Source organism: Oncorhynchus mykiss, chromosome 25 (assembly GCF_057628025.1).
Source record: "Oncorhynchus mykiss isolate SJ-2025 chromosome 25, ASM5762802v1, whole genome shotgun sequence".
In the NCBI taxonomy this organism is placed as follows: domain Eukaryota; kingdom Metazoa; phylum Chordata; class Actinopteri; order Salmoniformes; family Salmonidae; genus Oncorhynchus; species Oncorhynchus mykiss.
This window is the reverse complement of record NC_143046.1, coordinates 94,126,069-94,153,378: the sequence shown is the minus strand read 5'-3', so window position 1 is coordinate 94,153,378 and position 27,310 is coordinate 94,126,069. Positions and strand designations below refer to the sequence as shown.

At 38.1% G+C, this 27,310-nt stretch overlaps 24 non-coding genes across 24 annotated transcripts; all 24 read left to right on the top strand.

Annotated features, from left to right (window-relative positions):
* The first annotated feature begins 1,086 nt into the window (after positions 1-1,086).
* On the top strand, positions 1,087-1,158 carry trnat-ugu (transfer RNA threonine (anticodon UGU)). Its single transcript has one exon. It is a non-coding gene; the product is annotated as a tRNA-Thr (tRNA).
* A 1,657-nt stretch (positions 1,159-2,815) lies between these two features.
* trnat-ugu (transfer RNA threonine (anticodon UGU)) lies at positions 2,816-2,887 on the top strand. Its single transcript has one exon. It is a non-coding gene; the product is annotated as a tRNA-Thr (tRNA).
* Positions 2,888-4,544: 1,657 nt separating this feature from the next.
* trnat-ugu (transfer RNA threonine (anticodon UGU)) lies at positions 4,545-4,616 on the top strand. The gene has a single exon. It is a non-coding gene; the product is annotated as a tRNA-Thr (tRNA).
* Positions 4,617-6,148: 1,532 nt separating this feature from the next.
* On the top strand, positions 6,149-6,220 carry trnat-ugu (transfer RNA threonine (anticodon UGU)). Its single transcript has one exon. It is a non-coding gene; the product is annotated as a tRNA-Thr (tRNA).
* Positions 6,221-7,999: 1,779 nt separating this feature from the next.
* On the top strand, positions 8,000-8,071 carry trnaa-cgc (transfer RNA alanine (anticodon CGC)). The gene has a single exon. It is a non-coding gene; the product is annotated as a tRNA-Ala (tRNA).
* Positions 8,072-8,843: 772 nt separating this feature from the next.
* trnap-ugg (transfer RNA proline (anticodon UGG)) lies at positions 8,844-8,915 on the top strand. Its single transcript has one exon. It is a non-coding gene; the product is annotated as a tRNA-Pro (tRNA).
* Positions 8,916-10,418: 1,503 nt separating this feature from the next.
* trnaa-cgc (transfer RNA alanine (anticodon CGC)) lies at positions 10,419-10,490 on the top strand. The gene has a single exon. It is a non-coding gene; the product is annotated as a tRNA-Ala (tRNA).
* Positions 10,491-10,867: 377 nt separating this feature from the next.
* Positions 10,868-10,939, top strand: trnal-uag (transfer RNA leucine (anticodon UAG)). Its single transcript has one exon. It is a non-coding gene; the product is annotated as a tRNA-Leu (tRNA).
* Positions 10,940-12,442: 1,503 nt separating this feature from the next.
* trnaa-cgc (transfer RNA alanine (anticodon CGC)) lies at positions 12,443-12,514 on the top strand. The gene has a single exon. It is a non-coding gene; the product is annotated as a tRNA-Ala (tRNA).
* Positions 12,515-12,896: 382 nt separating this feature from the next.
* On the top strand, positions 12,897-12,968 carry trnal-uag (transfer RNA leucine (anticodon UAG)). The gene has a single exon. It is a non-coding gene; the product is annotated as a tRNA-Leu (tRNA).
* A 1,503-nt stretch (positions 12,969-14,471) lies between these two features.
* On the top strand, positions 14,472-14,543 carry trnaa-cgc (transfer RNA alanine (anticodon CGC)). Its single transcript has one exon. It is a non-coding gene; the product is annotated as a tRNA-Ala (tRNA).
* Positions 14,544-14,920: 377 nt separating this feature from the next.
* trnap-ugg (transfer RNA proline (anticodon UGG)) lies at positions 14,921-14,992 on the top strand. The gene has a single exon. It is a non-coding gene; the product is annotated as a tRNA-Pro (tRNA).
* A 1,503-nt stretch (positions 14,993-16,495) lies between these two features.
* On the top strand, positions 16,496-16,567 carry trnaa-cgc (transfer RNA alanine (anticodon CGC)). The gene has a single exon. It is a non-coding gene; the product is annotated as a tRNA-Ala (tRNA).
* Positions 16,568-16,944: 377 nt separating this feature from the next.
* Positions 16,945-17,016, top strand: trnal-uag (transfer RNA leucine (anticodon UAG)). The gene has a single exon. It is a non-coding gene; the product is annotated as a tRNA-Leu (tRNA).
* A 1,503-nt stretch (positions 17,017-18,519) lies between these two features.
* On the top strand, positions 18,520-18,591 carry trnaa-cgc (transfer RNA alanine (anticodon CGC)). The gene has a single exon. It is a non-coding gene; the product is annotated as a tRNA-Ala (tRNA).
* Positions 18,592-18,968: 377 nt separating this feature from the next.
* Positions 18,969-19,040, top strand: trnal-uag (transfer RNA leucine (anticodon UAG)). The gene has a single exon. It is a non-coding gene; the product is annotated as a tRNA-Leu (tRNA).
* Positions 19,041-20,543: 1,503 nt separating this feature from the next.
* Positions 20,544-20,615, top strand: trnaa-cgc (transfer RNA alanine (anticodon CGC)). Its single transcript has one exon. It is a non-coding gene; the product is annotated as a tRNA-Ala (tRNA).
* A 377-nt stretch (positions 20,616-20,992) lies between these two features.
* trnal-uag (transfer RNA leucine (anticodon UAG)) lies at positions 20,993-21,064 on the top strand. Its single transcript has one exon. It is a non-coding gene; the product is annotated as a tRNA-Leu (tRNA).
* Positions 21,065-22,567: 1,503 nt separating this feature from the next.
* On the top strand, positions 22,568-22,639 carry trnaa-cgc (transfer RNA alanine (anticodon CGC)). Its single transcript has one exon. It is a non-coding gene; the product is annotated as a tRNA-Ala (tRNA).
* A 377-nt stretch (positions 22,640-23,016) lies between these two features.
* On the top strand, positions 23,017-23,088 carry trnal-uag (transfer RNA leucine (anticodon UAG)). Its single transcript has one exon. It is a non-coding gene; the product is annotated as a tRNA-Leu (tRNA).
* Positions 23,089-24,591: 1,503 nt separating this feature from the next.
* On the top strand, positions 24,592-24,663 carry trnaa-cgc (transfer RNA alanine (anticodon CGC)). The gene has a single exon. It is a non-coding gene; the product is annotated as a tRNA-Ala (tRNA).
* A 377-nt stretch (positions 24,664-25,040) lies between these two features.
* On the top strand, positions 25,041-25,112 carry trnal-uag (transfer RNA leucine (anticodon UAG)). Its single transcript has one exon. It is a non-coding gene; the product is annotated as a tRNA-Leu (tRNA).
* Positions 25,113-26,615: 1,503 nt separating this feature from the next.
* On the top strand, positions 26,616-26,687 carry trnaa-cgc (transfer RNA alanine (anticodon CGC)). Its single transcript has one exon. It is a non-coding gene; the product is annotated as a tRNA-Ala (tRNA).
* Positions 26,688-27,064: 377 nt separating this feature from the next.
* Positions 27,065-27,136, top strand: trnal-uag (transfer RNA leucine (anticodon UAG)). The gene has a single exon. It is a non-coding gene; the product is annotated as a tRNA-Leu (tRNA).
* Positions 27,137-27,310: the final 174 nt, after the last annotated feature.

The following is a 27,310-nucleotide window of genomic DNA, read 5'->3' as shown; positions in this document are numbered from 1 at the left end:
ATTTCTTTTTTCTAAATGTTAAGGTTAAAAATGTCAAATGTTTTAGGCTCCTAATTGGACCATAAGGTTAAAAACCAAAACAAATTAAGAAAACTAAACTGAAAAACTAAAAACAAAGAATAAAATAAAAAGGTCATGAAAAACTAAGTAGCTCCGCTCCGCCAGTATGTCTCTTTTGGTTCACTTTTGCCGGTCTCAAGCCAGCCGGGTAAAGGACGAGGGTTGGAATTGTATCATAAAAAAACAAGGATCGACAGAAGAAAGTTCATTTGTAGTTCCAAACATATTTAGGGAGTTTTTTACTCACTTTTTGTCTCTCCCACAATGTTATTCCTCACTCCTACAGTGTCCTTCACATTTACATGCACATTGCCAATTCTGCAAATTAGGTGATGACATGTTTTAGCAACTTCTAGCGACTTTTAGGACAGCCAATAGCTACTTTCCTTACTGAGGTGTTGGCAACACTGCTGACTTTAAACATCGGCTATCTGAGCAGCTAACTGATCGCTGCAGCTGTACATAGCCCATCTGTAAATAGCCCACCCAATCTACCTACCTCATCCCCATATTGTTTTAATTTACATTCTGCTCTTTGCACACCAGTATTTCTACTTGCACATCATCATTTGCTCATCTATCACTCCAGTGTTCATTTGCTAAATTGTAATTACTTCGCTACTATGGCCTATTTATTGCCCTACCTCCATTTGCACGCACTGTATATAGACTTTCTTTTTTTTCTTCTATTGTGTTATTGACTGTACTCTTTATTATTCCATCTGTAACTCTGTGTTGTTGTTTGTGTTGCGCTGCTTTCCTTTATCTTGGCTAGGTCGCAGTTGTAAATGAAAACTTGTTCTCAACTAGCTTACCTGGTTATATAAAGGTGAAATTTAAAAAAACAAGAAACATTTCTCTTTTTCCCAGAAAGGGGATGTAGCTCAGAGGGGGAGTGCATGCTATTTATGCAAGAGGTCCTTGGTTCAATCCCAAGGTTCTCCACTGAGTTTATTTTGTGTGCCAAATTCACATTACACAACTACTACTTTCCAGAATGTTGATAAATATTTTGCAGTGTAGATTGGCATGGTGGCCAAGTGGCAAGGCGTCGGTCTTGTAAACCGAAGATCATGGGTTCAAATCCCATCTGTGCCTTACTGAAAATTAGCTGGTACCATGGAGAGGTTCTTTAACTGGAGGAATTTGAAGAAAAGGCAAGTTGTCTCAATATGGCAACCCTGCTAATATATTGTAAGGGGATGTGTCTCTACGGTAGAGCTAATACTTGAAGTGTATGTGGTCTGAAGTTAATCCACAACTTCTCTGATGAGTATATTTAGTTGTTAAATTAGCATTTGCACAACTCCCACTTTCCAGAATGTTGACATTTTAATAAGGAAATAGATGTGCTAAGTCATCTGTTTTTGTAAACTGAAGCACGTGGGTTCAATCCTTGTTTGACGTTTATGGAAGCTAGCTGATATTATGAAAATGTACTTTCATTAGAACAGTGTAAAGAAAAGGTCAATTGCGTCCAGACTGCAAATGAATCGCACATGCGGGAAGCTGCCGCTGGCTGATCCCGCCCTGGCTTACACAAAAAAAAAAACACAATTAACCTGATTTAGAGCCAGACTAGTTACCGTAATTTTCTCACATTGCCATTGCCATTTTTTTCTATTGTCTCTTTTTGGTCCATTTAGATTGCTAATGTCGATTGTATAGCATTTCTTTTTTCTAAATGTTAAGGTTAAAAATGTCAAATGTTTTAGGCTCCTAAGTAGACCATAAGGTTAAAAACCAAAACAAATTAAGAAAACTAAACTGAAAAACTAAAAACAAAGAATAAAATAAAAAGGTCATGAAAAACTAAGTAGCTCCGCTCCGCCAGTATGTCTCTTTTGGTTCACTTTTGCCGGTCTCAAGCCAGCCGGGTAAAGGACGAGGGTTGGAATTGTATCATAAAAAAACAAGGATCGACAGAAGAAAGTTCATTTGTAGTTCCAAACATATTTAGGGAGTTTTTTACTCACTTTTTGTCTCTCCCACAATGTTATTCCTCACTCCTACAGTGTCCTTCACATTTACATGCACATTGCCAATTCTGCAAATTAGGTGATGACATGTTTTAGCAACTTCTAGCGACCTTTAGGACAGCCAATAGCTACTTTCCTTACTGAGGTGTTGGCAACACTGCTGACTTTAAACATCGGCTATCTGAGCAGCTAACTGATCGCTGCAGCTGTACATAGCCCATCTGTAAATAGCCCACCCAATCTACCTACCTCATCCCCATATTGTTTTAATTTACATTCTGCTCTTTGCACACCAGTATTTCTACTTGCACATCATCATTTGCTCATCTATCACTCCAGTGTTCATTTGCTAAATTGTAATTACTTCGCTACTATGGCCTATTTATTGCCCTACCTCCATTTGCACGCACTGTATATAGACTTTCTTTTTTTTCTTCTATTGTGTTATTGACTGTACTCTTTATTATTCCATCTGTAACTCTGTGTTGTTGTTTGTGTTGCGCTGCTTTCCTTTATCTTGGCTAGGTCGCAGTTGTAAATGAAAACTTGTTCTCAACTAGCTTACCTGGTTATATAAAGGTGAAATTTAAAAAAACAAGAAACATTTTTCTTTTTCCCAGAAAGGGGATGTAGCTCAGAGGGGGAGTGCATGCTATTTATGCATGAGGTCCTTGGTTCAATCCCAAGGTTCTCCACTGAGTTTATTTTGTGTGCCAAATTCACATTACACAACTACTACTTTCCAGAATGTTGATAAATATTTTGCAGTGTAGATTGGCATGGTGGCCAAGTGGCAAGGCGTTGGTCTTGTAAACCGAAGATCATGGGTTCAAATCCCATCTGTGCCTTACTGAAAATTAGCTGGTACCATGGAGAGGTTCTTTAACTGGAGGAATTTGAAGAAAAGGCAAGTTGTCTAAATATGGCAACCCTGCTAATATATTGTAAGGGGATGTGTCTCTACGGTAGAGCTAATACTTGAAGTGTATGTGGTCTGAAGTTAATCCACAACTTCTCTGATGAGTATATTTAGTTGTTAAATTAGCATTTGCACAACTCCCACTTTCCAGAATGTTGACATTTTAATAAGGAAATAGATGTGCTAAGTCATCTGTTTTTGTAAACTGAAGCACGTGGGTTCAATCCTTGTTTGACGTTTATGGAAGCTAGCTGATATTATGAAAATGTACTTTCATTAGAACAGTGTAAAGAAAAGGTCAATTGCGTCCAGACTGCAAATGAATCGCACATGCGGGAAGCTGCCGCTGGCTGATCCCGCCCTGGCTTACACAAAAAAAAAAACACAATTAACCTGATTTAGAGCCAGACTAGTTACCGTAATTTTCTCACATTGCCATTGCCATTTTTTTCTATTGTCTCTTTTTGGTCCATTTAGATTGCTAATGTCGATTGTATAGCATTTCTTTTTTCTAAATGTTAAGGTTAAAAATGTCAAATGTTTTAGGCTCCTAAGTGGACCATAAGGTTAAAAACCAAAACAAATTAAGAAAACTAAACTGAAAAACTAAAAACAAAGAATAAAATAAAAAGGTCATGAAAAACTAAGTAGCTCCGCTCCGCCAGTATGTCTCTTTTGGTTCACTTTTGCCGGTCTCAAGCCAGCCGGGTAAAGGACGAGGGTTGGAATTGTATCATAAAAAAACAAGGATCGACAGAAGAAAGTTCATTTGTAGTTCCAAACATATTTAGGGAGTTTTTTACTCACTTTTTGTCTCTCCCACAATGTTATTCCTCACTCCTACAGTGTCCTTCACATTTACATGCACATTGCCAATTCTGCAAATTAGGTGATGACATGTTTTAGCAACTTCTAGCGACTTTTAGGACAGCCAATAGCTACTTTCCTTACTGAGGTGTTGGCAACACTGCTGACTTTAAACATCGGCTATCTGAGCAGCTAACTGATCGCTGCAGCTGTACATAGCCCATCTGTAAATAGCCCACCCAATCTACCTACCTCATCCCCATATTGTTTTAACTTACATTCTGCTCTTTGCACACCAGTATTTCTACTTGCACATCATCATTTGCTCATCTATCACTCCAGTGTTCATTTGCTAAATTGTAATTACTTCGCTACTATGGCCTATTTATTGCCCTACCTCCATTTGCACGCACTGTATATAGACTTTCTTTTTTTTCTTCTATTGTGTTATTGACTGTACTCTTTATTATTCCATCTGTAACTCTGTGTTGTTGTTTGTGTTGCGCTGCTTTCCTTTATCTTGGCTAGGTCGCAGTTGTAAATGAAAACTTGTTCTCAACTAGCTTACCTGGTTATATAAAGGTGAAATTTAAAAAAACAAGAAACATTTCTCTTTTTCCCAGAAAGGGGATGTAGCTCAGAGGGGGAGTGCATGCTATTTATGCATGAGGTCCTTGGTTCAATCCCAAGGTTCTCCACTGAGTTTATTTTGTGTGCCAAATTCACATTACACAACTACTACTTTCCAGAATGTTGATAAATATTTTGCAGTGTAGATTGGCATGGTGGCCAAGTGGCAAGGCGTCGGTCTTGTAAACCGAAGATCATGGGTTCAAATCCCATCTGTGCCTTACTGAAAATTAGCTGGTACCATGGAGAGGTTCTTTAACTGGAGGAATTTGAAGAAAAGGCAAGTTGTCTCAATATGGCAACCCTGCTAATATATTGTAAGGGGATGTGTCTCTACGGTAGAGCTAATACTTGAAGTGTATGTGGTCTGAAGTTAATCCACAACTTCTCTGATGAGTATATTTAGTTGTTAAATTAGCATTTGCACAACTCCCACTTTCCAGAATGTTGACATTTTAATAAGGAAATAGATGTGCTAAGTCATCTGTTTTTGTAAACTGAAGCACGTGGGTTCAATCCTTGTTTGACGTTTATGGAAGCTAGCTGATATTATGAAAATGTACTTTCATTAGAACAGTGTAAAGAAAAGGTCAATTGCGTCCAGACTGCAAATGAATCGCACATGCGGGAAGCTGCCGCTGGCTGATCCCGCCCTGGCTTACACAAAAAAAAAACACAATTAACCTGATTTAGAGCCAGACTAGTTACCGTAATTTTCTCACATTGCCATTGCCATTTTTTTCTATTGTCTCTTTTTGGTCCATTTAGATTGCTAATGTCGATTGTATAGCATTTCTTTTTTCTAAATGTTAAGGTTAAAAATGTCAAATGTTTTAGGCTCCTAAGTGGACCATAAGGTTAAAAACCAAAACAAATTAAGAAAACTAAACTGAAAAACTAAAAACAAAGAATAAAATAAAAAGGTCATGAAAAACTAAACTGTTCCAAACATATTTAGGGAGTTTTTTACTCACTTTTTGTCTCTCCCACAATGTTATTCCTCACTCCTACAGTGTCCTTCACATTTACATGCACATTGCCAATTCTGCAAATTAGGTGATGACATGTTTTAGCAACTTCTAGCGACTTTTAGGACAGCCAATAGCTACTTTCCTTACTGAGGTGTTGGCAACACTGCTGACTTTAAACATCGGCTATCTGAGCAGCTAACTGATCGCTGCAGCTGTACATAGCCCATCTGTAAATAGCCCACCCAATCTACCTACCTCATCCCCATATTGTTTTAATTTACATTCTGCTCTTTGCACACCAGTATTTCTACTTGCACATCATCATTTGCTCATCTATCACTCCAGTGTTCATTTGCTAAATTGTAATTACTTCGCTACTATGGCCTATTTATTGCCCTACCTCCATTTGCACGCACTGTATATAGACTTTCTTTTTTTTCTTCTATTGTGTTATTGACTGTACTCTTTATTATTCCATCTGTAACTCTGTGTTGTTGTTTGTGTTGCGCTGCTTTCCTTTATCTTGGCTAGGTCGCAGTTGTAAATGAAAACTTGTTCTCAACTAGCTTACCTGGTTATATAAAGGTGAAATTTAAAAAAACAAGAAACATTTCTCTTTTTCCCAGAAAGGGGATGTAGCTCAGAGGGGGAGTGCATGCTATTTATGCATGAGGTCCTTGGTTCAATCCCAAGGTTCTCCACTGAGTTTATTATGTGTGCCAAATTCACATTACACAACTACTACTTTCCAGAATGTTGATAAATATTTTGCAATGTAGTTTGGCATGGTGGCCAAGTGGCAAGGCGTTGGTCTTGTAAACCGAAGATCATGGGTTCAAATCCCATCTGTGCCTTACTGAAAATTAGCTGGTACCATGGAGAGGTTCTTTAACTGGAGGAATTTGAAGAAAAGGCAAGTTGTCTCAATATGGCAACCCTGCTAATATATTGTAAGGGGATGTGTCTCTACGGTAGAGCTAATACTTGAAGTGTATGTGGTCTGAAGTTAATCCACAACTTCTCTGATGAGTATATTTAGTTGTTAAATTAGCATTTGCACAACTCCCACTTTCCAGAATGTTGACATTTTAATAATGAAATAGATGTGCTAAGTCATCTGTTTTTGTAAACTGAAGCACGTGGGTTCAATCCTTGTTTGACGTTTATGGAAGCTAGCTGATATTATGAAAATGTACTTTCATTAGAACAGTGTAAAGAAAAGGTCAATTGCGTCCAGACTGCAAATGAATCGCACATGCGGGAAGCTGCCGCTGGCTGATCCCGCCCTGGCTTACACACAAAAAAAACACAATTAACCTGATTTAGAGCCAGACTAGTTACCGTAATTTTCTCACATTGCCATTGCCATTTTTTTCTATTGTCTCTTTTTGGTCCATTTAGATTGCTAATGTCGATTGTATACCATTTCTTTTTTTTAAATGTTAAGGTTAAAAATGTCAAATGTTTTAGGCTCCTAAGTGGACCATAAGGTTAAAAACCAAAACAAATTAAGAAAACTAAACTGAAAAACAAAAAACAAAGAATAAAATAAAAAGGTCATGAAAAACTAAGTAGCTCCGCTCCGCCAGTATGTCTCTTTTGGTTCACTTTTGCCGGTCTCAAGCCAGCCGGGTAAAGGACGAGGGTTGGAATTGTATCATAAAAAAACAAGGATCGACAGAAGAAAGTTCATTTGTAGTTCCAAACATATTTAGGGAGTTTTTTACTCACTTTTTGTCTCTCCCACAATGTTATTCCTCACTCCTACAGTGTCCTTCACATTTACATGCACATTGCCAATTCTGCAAATTAGGTGATGACATGTTTTAGCAACTTCTAGCGACTTTTAGGACAGCCAATAGCTACTTTCCTTACTGAGGTGTTGGCAACACTGCTGACTTTAAACATCGGCTATCTGAGCAGCTAACTGATCGCTGCAGCTGTACATAGCCCATCTGTAAATAGCCCACCCAATCTACCTACCTCATCCCCATATTGTTTTAATTTACATTCTGCTCTTTGCACACCAGTATTTCTACTTGCACATCATCATTTGCTCATCTATCACTCCAGTGTTCATTTGCTAAATTGTAATTACTTCGCTACTATGGCCTATTTATTGCCCTATCTCCATTTGCACGCACTGTATATAGACTTTCTTTTTTTTCTTCTATTGTGTTGTTTCTTCTATTGTGTTATTGACTGTACTCTTTATTATTCCATCTGTAACTCTGTGTTGTTGTTTGTGTTGCGCTGCTTTCCTTTATCTTGGCTAGGTCGCAGTTGTAAATGAAAACTTGTTCTCAACTAGCTTACCTGGTTATATAAAGGTGACATCTATCACTCCAGTGTTCATTTGCTAAATTGTAATTACTTCGCTACTATGGCCTATTTATTGCCCTACCTCCATTTGCACGCACTGTATATAGACTTTCTTTTTTTTCTTCTATTGTGTTATTGACTGTACTCTTTATTATTCCATCTGTAACTCTGTGTTGTTGTTTGTGTTGCGCTGCTTTCCTTTATCTTGGCTAGGTCGCAGTTGTAAATGAAAACTTGTTCTCAACTAGCTTACCTGGTTATATAAAGGTGACATTTAAAAAAACAAGAAACATTTCTCTTTATCACAGAAAGGGGATGTAGCTCAGTGGTAGAGCGCATGCTTCGCATGTATGAGGTCCTGGGTTCAATCCCCAGCTTCTCCATTAAAACCTTTGCAATGGCCCATCTCCTACTTTCCAGAATGTTGAAATTCTCAGCAGGAAACAGAAGTGGTTGCCAACTTCAATTGCATCATTTTCAAAAACTGAAGTTCATGGGTTCGATGACTGTCCATACTTGTATTAAGAATTGCTGCTATCATTTCATTGTAGTTTTAATGGAGTGGTTTATATAAAAAGTACATTGTATTAATATTGAATTTTACCTGCAAATAAAATGGGATGGAAGCTCAGAGGGGGAGTGCATGCATTCCTTCCTTGGTTCAATCCCAAGGTTCTCCACTGAGTTTATTTGTGTGCCAAATTCACATTACACAACTACTACTTTCCAGAATGTTGATAAATATTCAATCCCCAGGGTTCAATCCCCAGCTTCTCCATTGAAACCTTTGCAATGGCCCATCTCCTAATTTCCAGAATGTTGAAATTCTCAGCAGGAAACAGAAGTGGTTGCCAACTTCAATTGCATCATTTTCAAAAACTGAAGTTCATGGGTTCGATGACTGTCCATACTTGTATTAAGAATTGCTGCTATCATTTCATTGTAGTTTTAATGGAGTGGTTTATATAGAAAGTACATTGTATTAATATTGAATTTTACCTGCAAATAAAATGGGATGGAAGCTCAGAGGGGGAGTGCATGCATTCCTTCCTTGGTTCAATCCCAAGGTTCTCCACTGAGTTTATTTGTGTGCCAAATTCACATTACACAACTACTACTTTCCAGAATGTTGATAAATATTTTGCAGCATAGATTGGCATGGTGGCCAAGTGGCAAGGCGTTGGTCTTGGAAACCAAAGATCATGGGTTCAAATCCCATCTGTGCCTTACTGAAAATTAGCTGGTACCACAGAGAGGTTCTTTAACTGGAGGACTTTGAAAAAAAGGCAAGTCGTCTCAATATGGCAACCCTGCTAATATATTGTAAGGGGATGTGTCTCTACGGTAGAGCTAATACTTGAAATGTATGCGGTCTGAAGTTAATCCACAACTTCTCTGATGAGTATATTTAGTTGTTAAATTAGCATTTGCACAACTCCCACTTTCCAGAATGTTGACATTTTAATAAGGAAATAGATGTGCTAAGTCATCTGTTTTTGTAAACTGAAGCACGTGGGTTCAATCCTTGTTTGACGTTTATGGAAGCTAGCTGATATTATGAAAATGTACTTTCATTAGAACAGTGTAAAGAAAAGGTCAATTGCGTCCAGACTGCAAATGAATCGCACATGCGGGAAGCTGCCGCTGGCTGATCCCGCCCTGGCTTACACAAAAAAAAAACACAATTAACCTGATTTAGAGCCAGACTAGTTACCGTAATTTTCTCACATTGCCATTGCCATTTTTTTCTATTGTCTCTTTTTGGTCCATTTAGATTGCTAATGTCGATTGTATACCATTTCTTTTTTTTAAATGTTAAGGTTAAAAATGTCAAATGTTTTAGGCTCCTAAGTGGACCATAAGGTTAAAAACCAAAACAAATTAAGAAAACTAAACTGAAAAACAAAAAACAAAGAATAAAATAAAAAGGTCATGAAAAACTAAGTAGCTCCGCTCCGCCAGTATGTCTCTTTTGGTTCACTTTTGCCGGTCTCAAGCCAGCCGGGTAAAGGACGAGGGTTGGAATTGTATCATAAAAAAACAAGGATCGATAGAAGAAAGTTCATTTGTAGTTCCAAACATATTTAGGGAGTTTTTTACTCACTTTTTGTCTCTCCCACAATGTTATTCCTCACTCCTACAGTGTCCTTCACATTTACATGCACATTGCCAATTCTGCAAATTAGGTGATGACATGTTTTAGCAACTTCTAGCGACTTTTAGGACAGCCAATAGCTACTTTCCTTACTGAGGTGTTGGCAACACTGCTGACTTTAAACATCGGCTATCTGAGCAGCTAACTGATCGCTGCAGCTGTACATAGCCCATCTGTAAATAGCCCACCCAATCTACCTACCTCATCCCCATATTGTTTTAATTTACATTCTGCTCTTTGCACACCAGTATTTCTACTTGCACATCATCATTTGCTCATCTATCACTCCAGTGTTCATTTGCTAAATTGTAATTACTTCGCTACTATGGCCTATTTATTGCCCTACCTCCATTTGCACGCACTGTATATAGACTTTCTTTTTTTTCTTCTATTGTGTTATTGACTGTACTCTTTATTATTCCATCTGTAACTCTGTGTTGTTGTTTGTGTTGCGCTGCTTTCCTTTATCTTGGCTAGGTCGCAGTTGTAAATGAAAACTTGTTCTCAACTAGCTTACCTGGTTATATAAAGGTGACATTTAAAAAAACAAGAAACATTTCTCTTTATCACAGAAAGGGGATGTAGCTCAGTGGTAGAGCGCATGCTTCGCATGTATGAGGTCCTGGGTTCAATCCCCAGCTTCTCCATTGAAACCTTTGCAATGGCCCATCTCCTAATTTCCAGAATGTTGAAATTCTCAGCAGGAAACAGAAGTGGTTGCCAACTTCAATTGCATCATTTTCAAAAACTGAAGTTCATGGGTTCGATGACTGTCCATACTTGTATTAAGAATTGCTGCTATCATTTCATTGTAGTTTTAATGGAGTGGTTTATATAGAAAGTACATTGTATTAATATTGAATTTTACCTGCAAATAAAATGGGATGGAAGCTCAGAGGGGGAGTGCATGCATTCCTTCCTTGGTTCAATCCCAAGGTTCTCCACTGAGTTTATTTGTGTGCCAAATTCACATTACACAACTACTACTTTCCAGAATGTTGATAAATATTTTGCAGCATAGATTGGCATGGTGGCCAAGTGGCAAGGTGTTGGTCTTAGAAACCAAAGATCATGGGTTCAAATCCCATCTGTGCCTTACTGAAAATTAGCTGGTACCACAGAGAGGTTCTTTAACTGGAGGACTTTGAAAAAAAGGCAAGTCGTCTCAATATGGCAACCCTGCTAATATATTGTAAGGGGATGTGTCTCTACGGTAGAGCTAATACTTGAAATGTATGCGGTCTGAAGTTAATCCACAACTTCTCTGATGAGTATATTTAGTTGTTAAATTAGCATTTGCACAACTCCCACTTTCCAGAATGTTGACATTTTAATAAGGAAATAGATGTGCTAAGTCATCTGTTTTTGTAAACTGAAGCACGTGGGTTCAATCCTTGTTTGACGTTTATGGAAGCTAGCTGATATTATGAAAATGTACTTTCATTAGAACAGTGTAAAGAAAAGGTCAATTGCGTCCAGACTGCAAATGAATCGCACATGCGGGAAGCTGCCGCTGGCTGATCCCGCCCTGGCTTACACAAAAAAAAAAAACAATTAACCTGATTTAGAGCCAGACTAGTTACCGTAATTTTCTCACATTGCCATTGCCATTTTTTTCTATTGTCTCTTTTTGGTCCATTTAGATTGCTAATGTCGATTGTATACCATTTCTTTTTTTTAAATGTTAAGGTTAAAAATGTCACATGTTTTAGGCTCCTAAGTGGACCATAAGGTTAAAAACCAAAACAAATTAAGAAAACTAAACTGAAAAACAAAAAACAAAGAATAAAATAAAAAGGTCATGAAAAACTAAGTAGCTCCGCTCCGCCAGTATGTCTCTTTTGGTTCACTTTTGCCGGTCTCAAGCCAGCCGGGTAAAGGACGAGGGTTGGAATTGTATCATAAAAAAACAAGGATCGATAGAAGAAAGTTCATTTGTAGTTCCAAACATATTTAGGGAGTTTTTTACTCACTTTTTGTCTCTCCCACAATGTTATTCCTCACTCCTACAGTGTCCTTCACATTTACATGCACATTGCCAATTCTGCAAATTAGGTGATGACATGTTTTAGCAACTTCTAGCGACTTTTAGGACAGCCAATAGCTACTTTCCTTACTGAGGTGTTGGCAACACTGCTGACTTTAAACATCGGCTATCTGAGCAGCTAACTGATCGCTGCAGCTGTACATAGCCCATCTGTAAATAGCCCACCCAATCTACCTACCTCATCCCCATATTGTTTTAATTTACATTCTGCTCTTTGCACACCAGTATTTCTACTTGCACATCATCATTTGCTCATCTATCACTCCAGTGTTCATTTGCTAAATTGTAATTACTTCGCTACTATGGCCTATTTATTGCCCTACCTCCATTTGCACGCACTGTATATAGACTTTCTTTTTTTTCTTCTATTGTGTTATTGACTGTACTCTTTATTATTCCATCTGTAACTCTGTGTTGTTGTTTGTGTTGCGCTGCTTTCCTTTATCTTGGCTAGGTCGCAGTTGTAAATGAAAACTTGTTCTCAACTAGCTTACCTGGTTATATAAAGGTGACATTTAAAAAAACAAGAAACATTTCTCTTTATCACAGAAAGGGGATGTAGCTCAGTGGTAGAGCGCATGCTTCGCATGTATGAGGTCCTGGGTTCAATCCCCAGCTTCTCCATTGAAACCTTTGCAATGGCCCATCTCCTACTTTCCAGAATGTTGAAATTCTCAGCAGGACACAGAAGTGGTATGGTTGCCAACTTCAATTGCATCATTTTCAAAAACTGAAGTTCATGGGTTCGATGACTGTCCATACTTGTATTAAGAATTGCTGCTATCATTTCATTGTAGTTTTAATGGAGTGGTTTATATAGAAAGTACATTGTATTAATATTGAATTTTACCTGCAAATAAAATGGGATGGAAGCTCAGAGGGGGAGTGCATGCATTCCTTCCTTGGTTCAATCCCAAGGTTCTCCACTGAGTTTATTTGTGTGCCAAATTCACATTACACAACTACTACTTTCCAGAATGTTGATAAATATTTTGCAGCATAGATTGGCATGGTGGCCAAGTGGCAAGGTGTTGGTCTTAGAAACCAAAGATCATGGGTTCAAATCCCATCTGTGCCTTACTGAAAATTAGCTGGTACCACAGAGAGGTTCTTTAACTGGAGGACTTTGAAAAAAAGGCAAGTCGTCTCAATATGGCAACCCTGCTAATATATTGTAAGGGGATGTGTCTCTACGGTAGAGCTAATACTTGAAATGTATGCGGTCTGAAGTTAATCCACAACTTCTCTGATGAGTATATTTAGTTGTTAAATTAGCATTTGCACAACTCCCACTTTCCAGAATGTTGACATTTTAATAAGGAAATAGATGTGCTAAGTCATCTGTTTTTGTAAACTGAAGCACGTGGGTTCAATCCTTGTTTGACGTTTATGGAAGCTAGCTGATATTATGAAAATGTACTTTCATTAGAACAGTGTAAAGAAAAGGTCAATTGCGTCCAGACTGCAAATGAATCGCACATGCGGGAAGCTGCCGCTGGCTGATCCCGCCCTGGCTTACACAAAAAAAAAAAACAATTAACCTGATTTAGAGCCAGACTAGTTACCGTAATTTTCTCACATTGCCATTGCCATTTTTTTCTATTGTCTCTTTTTGGTCCATTTAGATTGCTAATGTCGATTGTATACCATTTCTTTTTTTTAAATGTTAAGGTTAAAAATGTCACATGTTTTAGGCTCCTAAGTGGACCATAAGGTTAAAAACCAAAACAAATTAAGAAAACTAAACTGAAAAACAAAAAACAAAGAATAAAATAAAAAGGTCATGAAAAACTAAGTAGCTCCGCTCCGCCAGTATGTCTCTTTTGGTTCACTTTTGCCGGTCTCAAGCCAGCCGGGTAAAGGACGAGGGTTGGAATTGTATCATAAAAAAACAAGGATCGATAGAAGAAAGTTCATTTGTAGTTCCAAACATATTTAGGGAGTTTTTTACTCACTTTTTGTCTCTCCCACAATGTTATTCCTCACTCCTACAGTGTCCTTCACATTTACATGCACATTGCCAATTCTGCAAATTAGGTGATGACATGTTTTAGCAACTTCTAGCGACTTTTAGGACAGCCAATAGCTACTTTCCTTACTGAGGTGTTGGCAACACTGCTGACTTTAAACATCGGCTATCTGAGCAGCTAACTGATCGCTGCAGCTGTACATAGCCCATCTGTAAATAGCCCACCCAATCTACCTACCTCATCCCCATATTGTTTTAATTTACATTCTGCTCTTTGCACACCAGTATTTCTACTTGCACATCATCATTTGCTCATCTATCACTCCAGTGTTCATTTGCTAAATTGTAATTACTTCGCTACTATGGCCTATTTATTGCCCTACCTCCATTTGCACGCACTGTATATAGACTTTCTTTTTTTTCTTCTATTGTGTTATTGACTGTACTCTTTATTATTCCATCTGTAACTCTGTGTTGTTGTTTGTGTTGCGCTGCTTTCCTTTATCTTGGCTAGGTCGCAGTTGTAAATGAAAACTTGTTCTCAACTAGCTTACCTGGTTATATAAAGGTGACATTTAAAAAAACAAGAAACATTTCTCTTTATCACAGAAAGGGGATGTAGCTCAGTGGTAGAGCGCATGCTTCGCATGTATGAGGTCCTGGGTTCAATCCCCAGCTTCTCCATTGAAACCTTTGCAATGGCCCATCTCCTACTTTCCAGAATGTTGAAATTCTCAGCAGGAAACAGAAGTGGTTGCCAACTTCAATTGCATCATTTTCAAAAACTGAAGTTCATGGGTTCGATGACTGTCCATACTTGTATTAAGAATTGCTGCTATCATTTCATTGTAGTTTTAATGGAGTGGTTTATATAGAAAGTACATTGTATTAATATTGAATTTTACCTGCAAATAAAATGGGATGGAAGCTCAGAGGGGGAGTGCATGCATTCCTTCCTTGGTTCAATCCCAAGGTTCTCCACTGAGTTTATTTGTGTGCCAAATTCACATTACACAACTACTACTTTCCAGAATGTTGATAAATATTTTGCAGCATAGATTGGCATGGTGGCCAAGTGGCAAGGCGTTGGTCTTGGAAACCAAAGATCATGGGTTCAAATCCCATCTGTGCCTTACTGAAAATTAGCTGGTACCACGGAGAGGTTCTTTAACTGGAGGACTTTGAAAAAAAGGCAAGTTGTCTCAATATGGCAACCCTGCTAATATATTGTAAGGGGATGTGTCTCTACGGTAGAGCTAATACTTGAAATGTATGCGGTCTGAAGTTAATCCACAACTTCTCTGATGAGTATATTTAGTTGTTAAATTAGCATTTGCACAACTCCCACTTTCCAGAATGTTGACATTTTAATAAGGAAATAGATGTGCTAAGTCATCTGTTTTTGTAAACTGAAGCACGTGGGTTCAATCCTTGTTTGACGTTTATGGAAGCTAGCTGATATTATGAAAATGTACTTTCATTAGAACAGTGTAAAGAAAAGGTCAATTGCGTCCAGACTGCAAATGAATCGCACATGCGGGAAGCTGCCGCTGGCTGATCCCGCCCTGGCTTACACACAAAAAAAACACAATTAACCTGATTTAGAGCCAGACTAGTTACCGTAATTTTCTCACATTGCCATTGCCATTTTTTTCTATTGTCTCTTTTTGGTCCATTTAGATTGCTAATGTCGATTGTATACCATTTCTTTTTTTTAAATGTTAAGGTTAAAAATGTCAAATGTTTTAGGCTCCTAAGTGGACCATAAGGTTAAAAACCAAAACAAATTAAGAAAACTAAACTGAAAAACAAAAAACAAAGAATAAAATAAAAAGGTCATGAAAAACTAAGTAGCTCCGCTCCGCCAGTATGTCTCTTTTGGTTCACTTTTGCCGGTCTCAAGCCAGCCGGGTAAAGGACGAGGGTTGGAATTGTATCATAAAAAAACAAGGATCGATAGAAGAAAGTTCATTTGTAGTTCCAAACATATTTAGGGAGTTTTTTACTCACTTTTTGTCTCTCCCACAATGTTATTCCTCACTCCTACAGTGTCCTTCACATTTACATGCACATTGCCAATTCTGCAAATTAGGTGATGACATGTTTTAGCAACTTCTAGCGACTTTTAGGACAGCCAATAGCTACTTTCCTTACTGAGGTGTTGGCAACACTGCTGACTTTAAACATCGGCTATCTGAGCAGCTAACTGATCGCTGCAGCTGTACATAGCCCATCTGTAAATAGCCCACCCAATCTACCTACCTCATCCCCATATTGTTTTAATTTACATTCTGCTCTTTGCACACCAGTATTTCTACTTGCACATCATCATTTGCTCATCTATCACTCCAGTGTTCATTTGCTAAATTGTAATTACTTCGCTACTATGGCCTATTTATTGCCCTACCTCCATTTGCACGCACTGTATATAGACTTTCTTTTTTTTCTTCTATTGTGTTATTGACTGTACTCTTTATTATTCCATCTGTAACTCTGTGTTGTTGTTTGTGTTGCGCTGCTTTCCTTTATCTTGGCTAGGTCGCAGTTGTAAATGAAAACTTGTTCTCAACTAGCTTACCTGGTTATATAAAGGTGACATTTAAAAAAACAAGAAACATTTCTCTTTATCACAGAAAGGGGATGTAGCTCAGTGGTAGAGCGCATGCTTCGCATGTATGAGGTCCTGGGTTCAATCCCCAGCTTCTCCATTGAAACCTTTGCAATGGCCCATCTCCTAATTTCCAGAATGTTGAAATTCTCAGCAGGAAACAGAAGTGGTTGCCAACTTCAATTGCATCATTTTCAAAAACTGAAGTTCATGGGTTCGATGACTGTCCATACTTGTATTAAGAATTGCTGCTATCATTTCATTGTAGTTTTAATGGAGTGGTTTATATAGAAAGTACATTGTATTAATATTGAATTTTACCTGCAAATAAAATGGGATGGAAGCTCAGAGGGGGAGTGCATGCATTCCTTCCTTGGTTCAATCCCAAGGTTCTCCACTGAGTTTATTTGTGTGCCAAATTCACATTACACAACTACTACTTTCCAGAATGTTGATAAATATTTTGCAGCATAGATTGGCATGGTGGCCAAGTGGCAAGGTGTTGGTCTTAGAAACCAAAGATCATGGGTTCAAATCCCATCTGTGCCTTGCTGAAAATGAGCTGGTACCACGGAGAGGTTCTTTAACTGGAGGACTTTGAAAAAAAGGCAAGTCGTCTCAATATGGCAACCCTGCTAATATATTGTAAGGGGATGTGTCTCTACGGTAGAGCTAATACTTGAAATGTATGCGGTCTGAAGTTAATCCACAACTTCTCTGATGAGTATATTTAGTTGTTAAATTAGCATTTGCACAACTCCCACTTTCCAGAATGTTGACATTTTAATAAGGAAATAGATGTGCTAAGTCATCTGTTTTTGTAAACTGAAGCACGTGGGTTCAATCCTTGTTTGACGTTTATGGAAGCTAGCTGATATTATGAAAATGTACTTTCATTAGAACAGTGTAAAGAAAAGGTCAATTGCGTCCAGACTGCAAATGAATCGCACATGCGGGAAGCTGCCGCTGGCTGATCCCGCCCTGGCTTACACAAAAAAAAAACACAATTAACCTGATTTAGAGCCAGACTAGTTACCGTAATTTTCTCACATTGCCATTGCCATTTTTTTCTATTGTCTCTTTTTGGTCCATTTAGATTGCTAATGTCGATTGTATACCATTTCTTTTTTTTAAATGTTAAGGTTAAAAATGTCAAATGTTTTAGGCTCCTAAGTGGACCATAAGGTTAAAAACCAAAACAAATTAAGAAAACTAAACTGAAAAACAAAAAACAAAGAATAAAATAAAAAGGTCATGAAAAACTAAGTAGCTCCGCTCCGCCAGTATGTCTCTTTTGGTTCACTTTTGCCGGTCTCAAGCCAGCCGGGTAAAGGACGAGGGTTGGAATTGTATCATAAAAAAACAAGGATCGATAGAAGAAAGTTCATTTGTAGTTCCAAACATATTTAGGGAGTTTTTTACTCACTTTTTGTCTCTCCCACAATGTTATTCCTCACTCCTACAGTGTCCTTCACATTTACATGCACATTGCCAATTCTGCAAATTAGGTGATGACATGTTTTAGCAACTTCTAGCGACTTTTAGGACAGCCAATAGCTACTTTCCTTACTGAGGTGTTGGCAACACTGCTGACTTTAAACATCGGCTATCTGAGCAGCTAACTGATCGCTGCAGCTGTACATAGCCCATCTGTAAATAGCCCACCCAATCTACCTACCTCATCCCCATATTGTTTTAATTTACATTCTGCTCTTTGCACACCAGTATTTCTACTTGCACATCATCATTTGCTCATCTATCACTCCAGTGTTCATTTGCTAAATTGTAATTACTTCGCTACTATGGCCTATTTATTGCCCTACCTCCATTTGCACGCACTGTATATAGACTTTCTTTTTTTTCTTCTATTGTGTTATTGACTGTACTCTTTATTATTCCATCTGTAACTCTGTGTTGTTGTTTGTGTTGCGCTGCTTTCCTTTATCTTGGCTAGGTCGCAGTTGTAAATGAAAACTTGTTCTCAACTAGCTTACCTGGTTATATAAAGGTGACATTTAAAAAAACAAGAAACATTTCTCTTTATCACAGAAAGGGGATGTAGCTCAGTGGTAGAGCGCATGCTTCGCATGTATGAGGTCCTGGGTTCAATCCCCAGCTTCTCCATTGAAACCTTTGCAATGGCCCATCTCCTAATTTCCAGAATGTTGAAATTCTCAGCAGGAAACAGAAGTGGTTGCCAACTTCAATTGCATCATTTTCAAAAACTGAAGTTCATGGGTTCGATGACTGTCCATACTTGTATTAAGAATTGCTGCTATCATTTCATTGTAGTTTTAATGGAGTGGTTTATATAGAAAGTACATTGTATTAATATTGAATTTTACCTGCAAATAAAATGGGATGGAAGCTCAGAGGGGGAGTGCATGCATTCCTTCCTTGGTTCAATCCCAAGGTTCTCCACTGAGTTTATTTGTGTGCCAAATTCACATTACACAACTACTACTTTCCAGAATGTTGATAAATATTTTGCAGCATAGATTGGCATGGTGGCCAAGTGGCAAGGTGTTGGTCTTAGAAACCAAAGATCATGGGTTCAAATCCCATCTGTGCCTTGCTGAAAATGAGCTGGTACCACGGAGAGGTTCATTAACTGGAGGACTTTGAAAAAAAGGCAAGTCGTCTCAATATGGCAACCCTGCTAATATATTGTAAGGGGATGTGTCTCTACGGTAGAGCTAATACTTGAAATGTATGTGGTCTGAAGTTAATCCACAACTTCTCTGATGAGTATATTTAGTTGTTAAATTAGCATTTGCACAACTCCCACTTTCCAGAATGTTGACATTTTAATAAGGAAATAGATGTGCTAAGTCATCTGTTTTTGTAAACTGAAGCACGTGGGTTCAATCCTTGTTTGACGTTTATGGAAGCTAGCTGATATTATGAAAATGTACTTTCATTAGAACAGTGTAAAGAAAAGGTCAATTGCGTCCAGACTGCAAATGAATCGCACATGCGGGAAGCTGCCGCTGGCTGATCCCGCCCTGGCTTACACACAAAAAAAACACAATTAACCTGATTTAGAGCCAGACTAGTTACCGTAATTTTCTCACATTGCCATTGCCATTTTTTTCTATTGTCTCTTTTTGGTCCATTTAGATTGCTAATGTCGATTGTATACCATTTCTTTTTTTTAAATGTTAAGGTTAAAAATGTCAAATGTTTTAGGCTCCTAAGTGGACCATAAGGTTAAAAACCAAAACAAATTAAGAAAACTAAACTGAAAAACAAAAAACAAAGAATAAAATAAAAAGGTCATGAAAAACTAAGTAGCTCCGCTCCGCCAGTATGTCTCTTTTGGTTCACTTTTGCCGGTCTCAAGCCAGCCGGGTAAAGGACGAGGGTTGGAATTGTATCATAAAAAAACAAGGATCGATAGAAGAAAGTTCATTTGTAGTTCCAAACATATTTAGGGAGTTTTTTACTCACTTTTTGTCTCTCCCACAATGTTATTCCTCACTCCTACAGTGTCCTTCACATTTACATGCACATTGCCAATTCTGCAAATTAGGTGATGACATGTTTTAGCAACTTCTAGCGACTTTTAGGACAGCCAATAGCTACTTTCCTTACTGAGGTGTTGGCAACACTGCTGACTTTAAACATCGGCTATCTGAGCAGCTAACTGATCGCTGCAGCTGTACATAGCCCATCTGTAAATAGCCCACCCAATCTACCTACCTCATCCCCATATTGTTTTAATTTACATTCTGCTCTTTGCACACCAGTATTTCTACTTGCACATCATCATTTGCTCATCTATCACTCCAGTGTTCATTTGCTAAATTGTAATTACTTCGCTACTATGGCCTATTTATTGCCCTACCTCCATTTGCACGCACTGTATATAGACTTTCTTTTTTTTCTTCTATTGTGTTATTGACTGTACTCTTTATTATTCCATCTGTAACTCTGTGTTGTTGTTTGTGTTGCGCTGCTTTCCTTTATCTTGGCTAGGTCGCAGTTGTAAATGAAAACTTGTTCTCAACTAGCTTACCTGGTTATATAAAGGTGACATTTAAAAAAACAAGAAACATTTCTCTTTATCACAGAAAGGGGATGTAGCTCAGTGGTAGAGCGCATGCTTCGCATGTATGAGGTCCTGGGTTCAATCCCCAGCTTCTCCATTGAAACCTTTGCAATGGCCCATCTCCTAATTTCCAGAATGTTGAAATTCTCAGCAGGAAACAGAAGTGGTTGCCAATTTCAATTGCATCATTTTCAAAAACTGAAGTTCATGGGTTCGATGACTGTCCATACTTGTATTAAGAATTGCTGCTATCATTTCATTGTAGTTTTAATGGAGTGGTTTATATAGAAAGTACATTGTATTAATATTGAATTTTACCTGCAAATAAAATGGGATGGAAGCTCAGAGGGGGAGTGCATGCATTCCTTCCTTGGTTCAATCCCAAGGTTCTCCACTGAGTTTATTTGTGTGCCAAATTCACATTACACAACTACTACTTTCCAGAATGTTGATAAATATTTTGCAGCATAGATTGGCATGGTGGCCAAGTGGCAAGGTGTTGGTCTTAGAAACCAAAGATCATGGGTTCAAATCCCATCTGTGCCTTGCTGAAAATGAGCTGGTACCACGGAGAGGTTCATTAACTGGAGGACTTTGAAAAAAAGGCAAGTCGTCTCAATATGGCAACCCTGCTAATATATTGTAAGGGGATGTGTCTCTACGGTAGAGCTAATACTTGAAATGTATGCGGTCTGAAGTTAATCCACAACTTCTCTGATGAGTATATTTAGTTGTTAAATTAGCATTTGCACAACTCCCACTTTCCAGAATGTTGACATTTTAATAAGGAAATAGATGTGCTAAGTCATCTGTTTTTGTAAACTGAAGCACGTGGGTTCAATCCTTGTTTGACGTTTATGGAAGCTAGCTGATATTATGAAAATGTACTTTCATTAGAACAGTGTAAAGAAAAGGTCAATTGCGTCCAGACTGCAAATGAATCGCACATGCGGGAAGCTGCCGCTGGCTGATCCCGCCCTGGCTTACACAAAAAAAAAACACAATTAACCTGATTTAGAGCCAGACTAGTTACCGTAATTTTCTCACATTGCCATTGCCATTTTTTTCTATTGTCTCTTTTTGGTCCATTTAGATTGCTAATGTCGATTGTATACCATTTCTTTTTTTTAAATGTTAAGGTTAAAAATGTCAAATGTTTTTGGCTCCTAAGTGGACCATAAGGTTAAAAACCAAAACAAATTAAGAAAACTAAACTGAAAAACAAAAAACAAAGAATAAAATAAAAAGGTCATGAAAAACTAAGTAGCTCCGCTCCGCCAGTATGTCTCTTTTGGTTCACTTTTGCCGGTCTCAAGCCAGCCGGGTAAAGGACGAGGGTTGGAATTGTATCATAAAAAAACAAGGATCGATAGAAGAAAGTTCATTTGTAGTTCCAAACATATTTAGGGAGTTTTTTACTCACTTTTTGTCTCTCCCACAATGTTATTCCTCACTCCTACAGTGTCCTTCACATTTACATGCACATTGCCAATTCTGCAAATTAGGTGATGACATGTTTTAGCAACTTCTAGCGACTTTTAGGACAGCCAATAGCTACTTTCCTTACTGAGGTGTTGGCAACACTGCTGACTTTAAACATCGGCTATCTGAGCAGCTAACTGATCGCTGCAGCTGTACATAGCCCATCTGTAAATAGCCCACCCAATCTACCTACCTCATCCCCATATTGTTTTAATTTACATTCTGCTCTTTGCACACCAGTATTTCTACTTGCACATCATCATTTGCTCATCTATCACTCCAGTGTTCATTTGCTAAATTGTAATTACTTCGCTACTATGGCCTATTTATTGCCCTACCTCCATTTGCACGCACTGTATATAGACTTTCTTTTTTTTCTTCTATTGTGTTATTGACTGTACTCTTTATTATTCCATCTGTAACTCTGTGTTGTTGTTTGTGTTGCGCTGCTTTCCTTTATCTTGGCTAGGTCGCAGTTGTAAATGAAAACTTGTTCTCAACTAGCTTACCTGGTTATATAAAGGTGACATTTAAAAAAACAAGAAACATTTCTCTTTATCACAGAAAGGGGATGTAGCTCAGTGGTAGAGCGCATGCTTCGCATGTATGAGGTCCTGGGTTCAATCCCCAGCTTCTCCATTGAAACCTTTGCAATGGCCCATCTCCTAATTTCCAGAATGTTGAAATTCTCAGCAGGAAACAGAAGTGGTTGCCAACTTCAATTTCATCATTTTCAAAAACTGAAGTTCATGGGTTCGATGACTGTCCATACTTGTATTAAGAATTGCTGCTATCATTTCATTGTAGTTTTAATGGAGTGGTTTATATAGAAAGTACATTGTATTAATATTGAATTTTACCTGCAAATAAAATGGGATGGAAGCTCAGAGGGGGAGTGCATGCATTCCTTCCTTGGTTCAATCCCAAGGTTCTCCACTGAGTTTATTTGTGTGCCAAATTCACATTACACAACTACTACTTTCCAGAATGTTGATAAATATTTTGCAGCATAGATTGGCATGGTGGCCAAGTGGCAAGGTGTTGGTCTTAGAAACCAAAGATCATGGGTTCAAATCCCATCTGTGCCTTGCTGAAAATGAGCTGGTACCACGGAGAGGTTCTTTAACTGGAGGACTTTGAAAAAAAGGCAAGTCGTCTCAATATGGCAACCCTGCTAATATATTGTAAGGGGATGTGTCTCTACGGTAGAGCTAATACTTGAAATGTATGCGGTCTGAAGTTAATCCACAACTTCTCTGATGAGTATATTTAGTTGTTAAATTAGCATTTGCACAACTCCCACTTTCCAGAATGTTGACATTTTAATAAGGAAATAGATGTGCTAAGTCATCTGTTTTTGTAAACTGAAGCACGTGGGTTCAATCCTTGTTTGACGTTTATGGAAGCTAGCTGATATTATGAAAATGTACTTTCATTAGAACAGTGTAAAGAAAAGGTCAATTGCGTCCAGACTGCAAATGAATCGCACATGCGGGAAGCTGCCGCTGGCTGATCCCGCCCTGGCTTACACAAAAAAAAAACACAATTAACCTGATTTAGAGCCAGACTAGTTACCGTAATTTTCTCACATTGCCATTGCCATTTTTTTCTATTGTCTCTTTTTGGTCCATTTAGATTGCTAATGTCGATTGTATACCATTTCTTTTTTTTAAATGTTAAGGTTAAAAATGTCAAATGTTTTTGGCTCCTAAGTGGACCATAAGGTTAAAAACCAAAACAAATTAAGAAAACTAAACTGAAAAACAAAAAACAAAGAATAAAATAAAAAGGTCATGAAAAACTAAGTAGCTCCGCTCCGCCAGTATGTCTCTTTTGGTTCACTTTTGCCGGTCTCAAGCCAGCCGGGTAAAGGACGAGGGTTGGAATTGTATCATAAAAAAACAAGGATCGATAGAAGAAAGTTCATTTGTAGTTCCAAACATATTTAGGGAGTTTTTTACTCACTTTTTGTCTCTCCCACAATGTTATTCCTCACTCCTACAGTGTCCTTCACATTTACATGCACATTGCCAATTCTGCAAATTAGGTGATGACATGTTTTAGCAACTTCTAGCGACTTTTAGGACAGCCAATAGCTACTTTCCTTACTGAGGTGTTGGCAACACTGCTGACTTTAAACATCGGCTATCTGAGCAGCTAACTGATCGCTGCAGCTGTACATAGCCCATCTGTAAATAGCCCACCCAATCTACCTACCTCATCCCCATATTGTTTTAATTTACATTCTGCTCTTTGCACACCAGTATTTCTACTTGCACATCATCATTTGCTCATCTATCACTCCAGTGTTCATTTGCTAAATTGTAATTACTTCGCTACTATGGCCTATTTATTGCCCTACCTCCATTTGCACGCACTGTATATAGACTTTCTTTTTTTTCTTCTATTGTGTTATTGACTGTACTCTTTATTATTCCATCTGTAACTCTGTGTTGTTGTTTGTGTTGCGCTGCTTTCCTTTATCTTGGCTAGGTCGCAGTTGTAAATGAAAACTTGTTCTCAACTAGCTTACCTGGTTATATAAAGGTGACATTTAAAAAAACAAGAAACATTTCTCTTTATCACAGAAAGGGGATGTAGCTCAGTGGTAGAGCGCATGCTTCGCATGTATGAGGTCCTGGGTTCAATCCCCAGCTTCTCCATTGAAACCTTTGCAATGGCCCATCTCCTAATTTCCAGAATGTTGAAATTCTCAGCAGGAAACAGAAGTGGTTGCCAACTTCAATTGCATCATTTTCAAAAACTGAAGTTCATGGGTTCGATGACTGTCCATACTTGTATTAAGAATTGCTGCTATCATTTCATTGTAGTTTTAATGGAGTGGTTTATATAGAAAGTACATTGTATTAATATTGAATTTTACCTGCAAATAAAATGGGATGGAAGCTCAGAGGGGGAGTGCATGCATTCCTTCCTTGGTTCAATCCCAAGGTTCTCCACTGAGTTTATTTGTGTGCCAAATTCACATTACACAACTACTACTTTCCAGAATGTTGATAAATATTTTGCAGCATAGATTGGCATGGTGGCCAAGTGGCAAGGTGTTGGTCTTAGAAACCAAAGATCATGGGTTCAAATCCCATCTGTGCCTTGCTGAAAATGAGCTGGTACCACGGAGAGGTTCTTTAACTGGAGGACTTTGAAAAAAAGGCAAGTCGTCTCAATATGGCAACCCTGCTAATATATTGTAAGGGGATGTGTCTCTACGGTAGAGCTAATACTTGAAATGTATGCGGTCTGAAGTTAATCCACAACTTCTCTGATGAGTATATTTAGTTGTTAAATTAGCATTTGCACAACTCCCACTTTCCAGAATGTTGACATTTTAATAAGGAAATAGATGTGCTAAGTCATCTGTTTTTGTAAACTGAAGCACGTGGGTTCAATCCTTGTTTGACGTTTATGGAAGCTAGCTGATATTATGAAAATGTACTTTCATTAGAACAGTGTAAAGAAAAGGTCAATTGCGTCCAGACTGCAAATGAATCGCACATGCGGGAAGCTGCCGCTGGCTGATCCCGCCCTGGCTTACACAAAAAAAAAACACAATTAACCTGATTTAGAGCCAGACTAGTTACCGTAATTTTCTCACATTGCCATTGCCATTTTTTTCTATTGTCTCTTTTTGGTCCATTTAGATTGCTAATGTCGATTGTATACCATTTCTTTTTTTTAAATGTTAAGGTTAAAAATGTCAAATGTTTTAGGCTCCTAAGTGGACCATAAGGTTAAAAACCAAAACAAATTAAGAAAACTAAACTGAAAAACAAAAAACAAAGAATAAAATAAAAAGGTCATGAAAAACTAAGTAGCTCCGCTCCGCCAGTATGTCTCTTTTGGTTCACTTTTGCCGGTCTCAAGCCAGCCGGGTAAAGGACGAGGGTTGGAATTGTATCATAAAAAAACAAGGATCGATAGAAGAAAGTTCATTTGTAGTTCCAAACATATTTAGGGAGTTTTTTACTCACTTTTTGTCTCTCCCACAATGTTATTCCTCACTCCTACAGTGTCCTTCACATTTACATGCACATTGCCAATTCTGCAAATTAGGTGATGACATGTTTTAGCAACTTCTAGCGACTTTTAGGACAGCCAATAGCTACTTTCCTTACTGAGGTGTTGGCAACACTGCTGACTTTAAACATCGGCTATCTGAGCAGCTAACTGATCGCTGCAGCTGTACATAGCCCATCTGTAAATAGCCCACCCAATCTACCTACCTCATCCCCATATTGTTTTAATTTACATTCTGCTCTTTGCACACCAGTATTTCTACTTGCACATCATCATTTGCTCATCTATCACTCCAGTGTTCATTTGCTAAATTGTAATTACTTCGCTACTATGGCCTATTTATTGCCCTACCTCCATTTGCACGCACTGTATATAGACTTTCTTTTTTTTCTTCTATTGTGTTATTGACTGTACTCTTTATTATTCCATCTGTAACTCTGTGTTGTTGTTTGTGTTGCGCTGCTTTCCTTTATCTTGGCTAGGTCGCAGTTGTAAATGAAAACTTGTTCTCAACTAGCTTACCTGGTTATATAAAGGTGACATTTAAAAAAACAAGAAACATTTCTCTTTATCACAGAAAGGGGATGTAGCTCAGTGGTAGAGCGCATGCTTCGCATGTATGAGGTCCTGGGTTCAATCCCCAGCTTCTCCATTGAAACCTTTGCAATGGCCCATCTCCTAATTTCCAGAATGTTGAAATTCTCAGCAGGAAACAGAAGTGGTTGCCAACTTCAATTGCATCATTTTCAAAAACTGAAGTTCATGGGTTCGATGACTGTCCATACTTGTATTAAGAATTGCTGCTATCATTTCATTGTAGTTTTAATGGAGTGGTTTATATAGAAAGTACATTGTATTAATATTGAATTTTACCTGCAAATAAAATGGGATGGAAGCTCAGAGGGGGAGTGCATGCATTCCTTCCTTGGTTCAATCCCAAGGTTCTCCACTGAGTTTATTTGTGTGCCAAATTCACATTACACAACTACTACTTTCCAGAATGTTGATAAATATTTTGCAGCATAGATTGGCATGGTGGCCAAGTGGCAAGGTGTTGGTCTTAGAAACCAAAGATCATGGGTTCAAATCCCATCTGTGCCTTGCTGAAAATGAGCTGGTACCACGGAGAGGTTCATTAACTGGAGGACTTTGAAAAAAAGGCAAGTCGTCTCAATATGGCAACCCTGCTAATATATTGTAAGGGGATGTGTCTCTACGGTAGAGCTAATACTTGAAATGTATGCGGTCTGAAGTTAATCCACAACTTCTCTGATG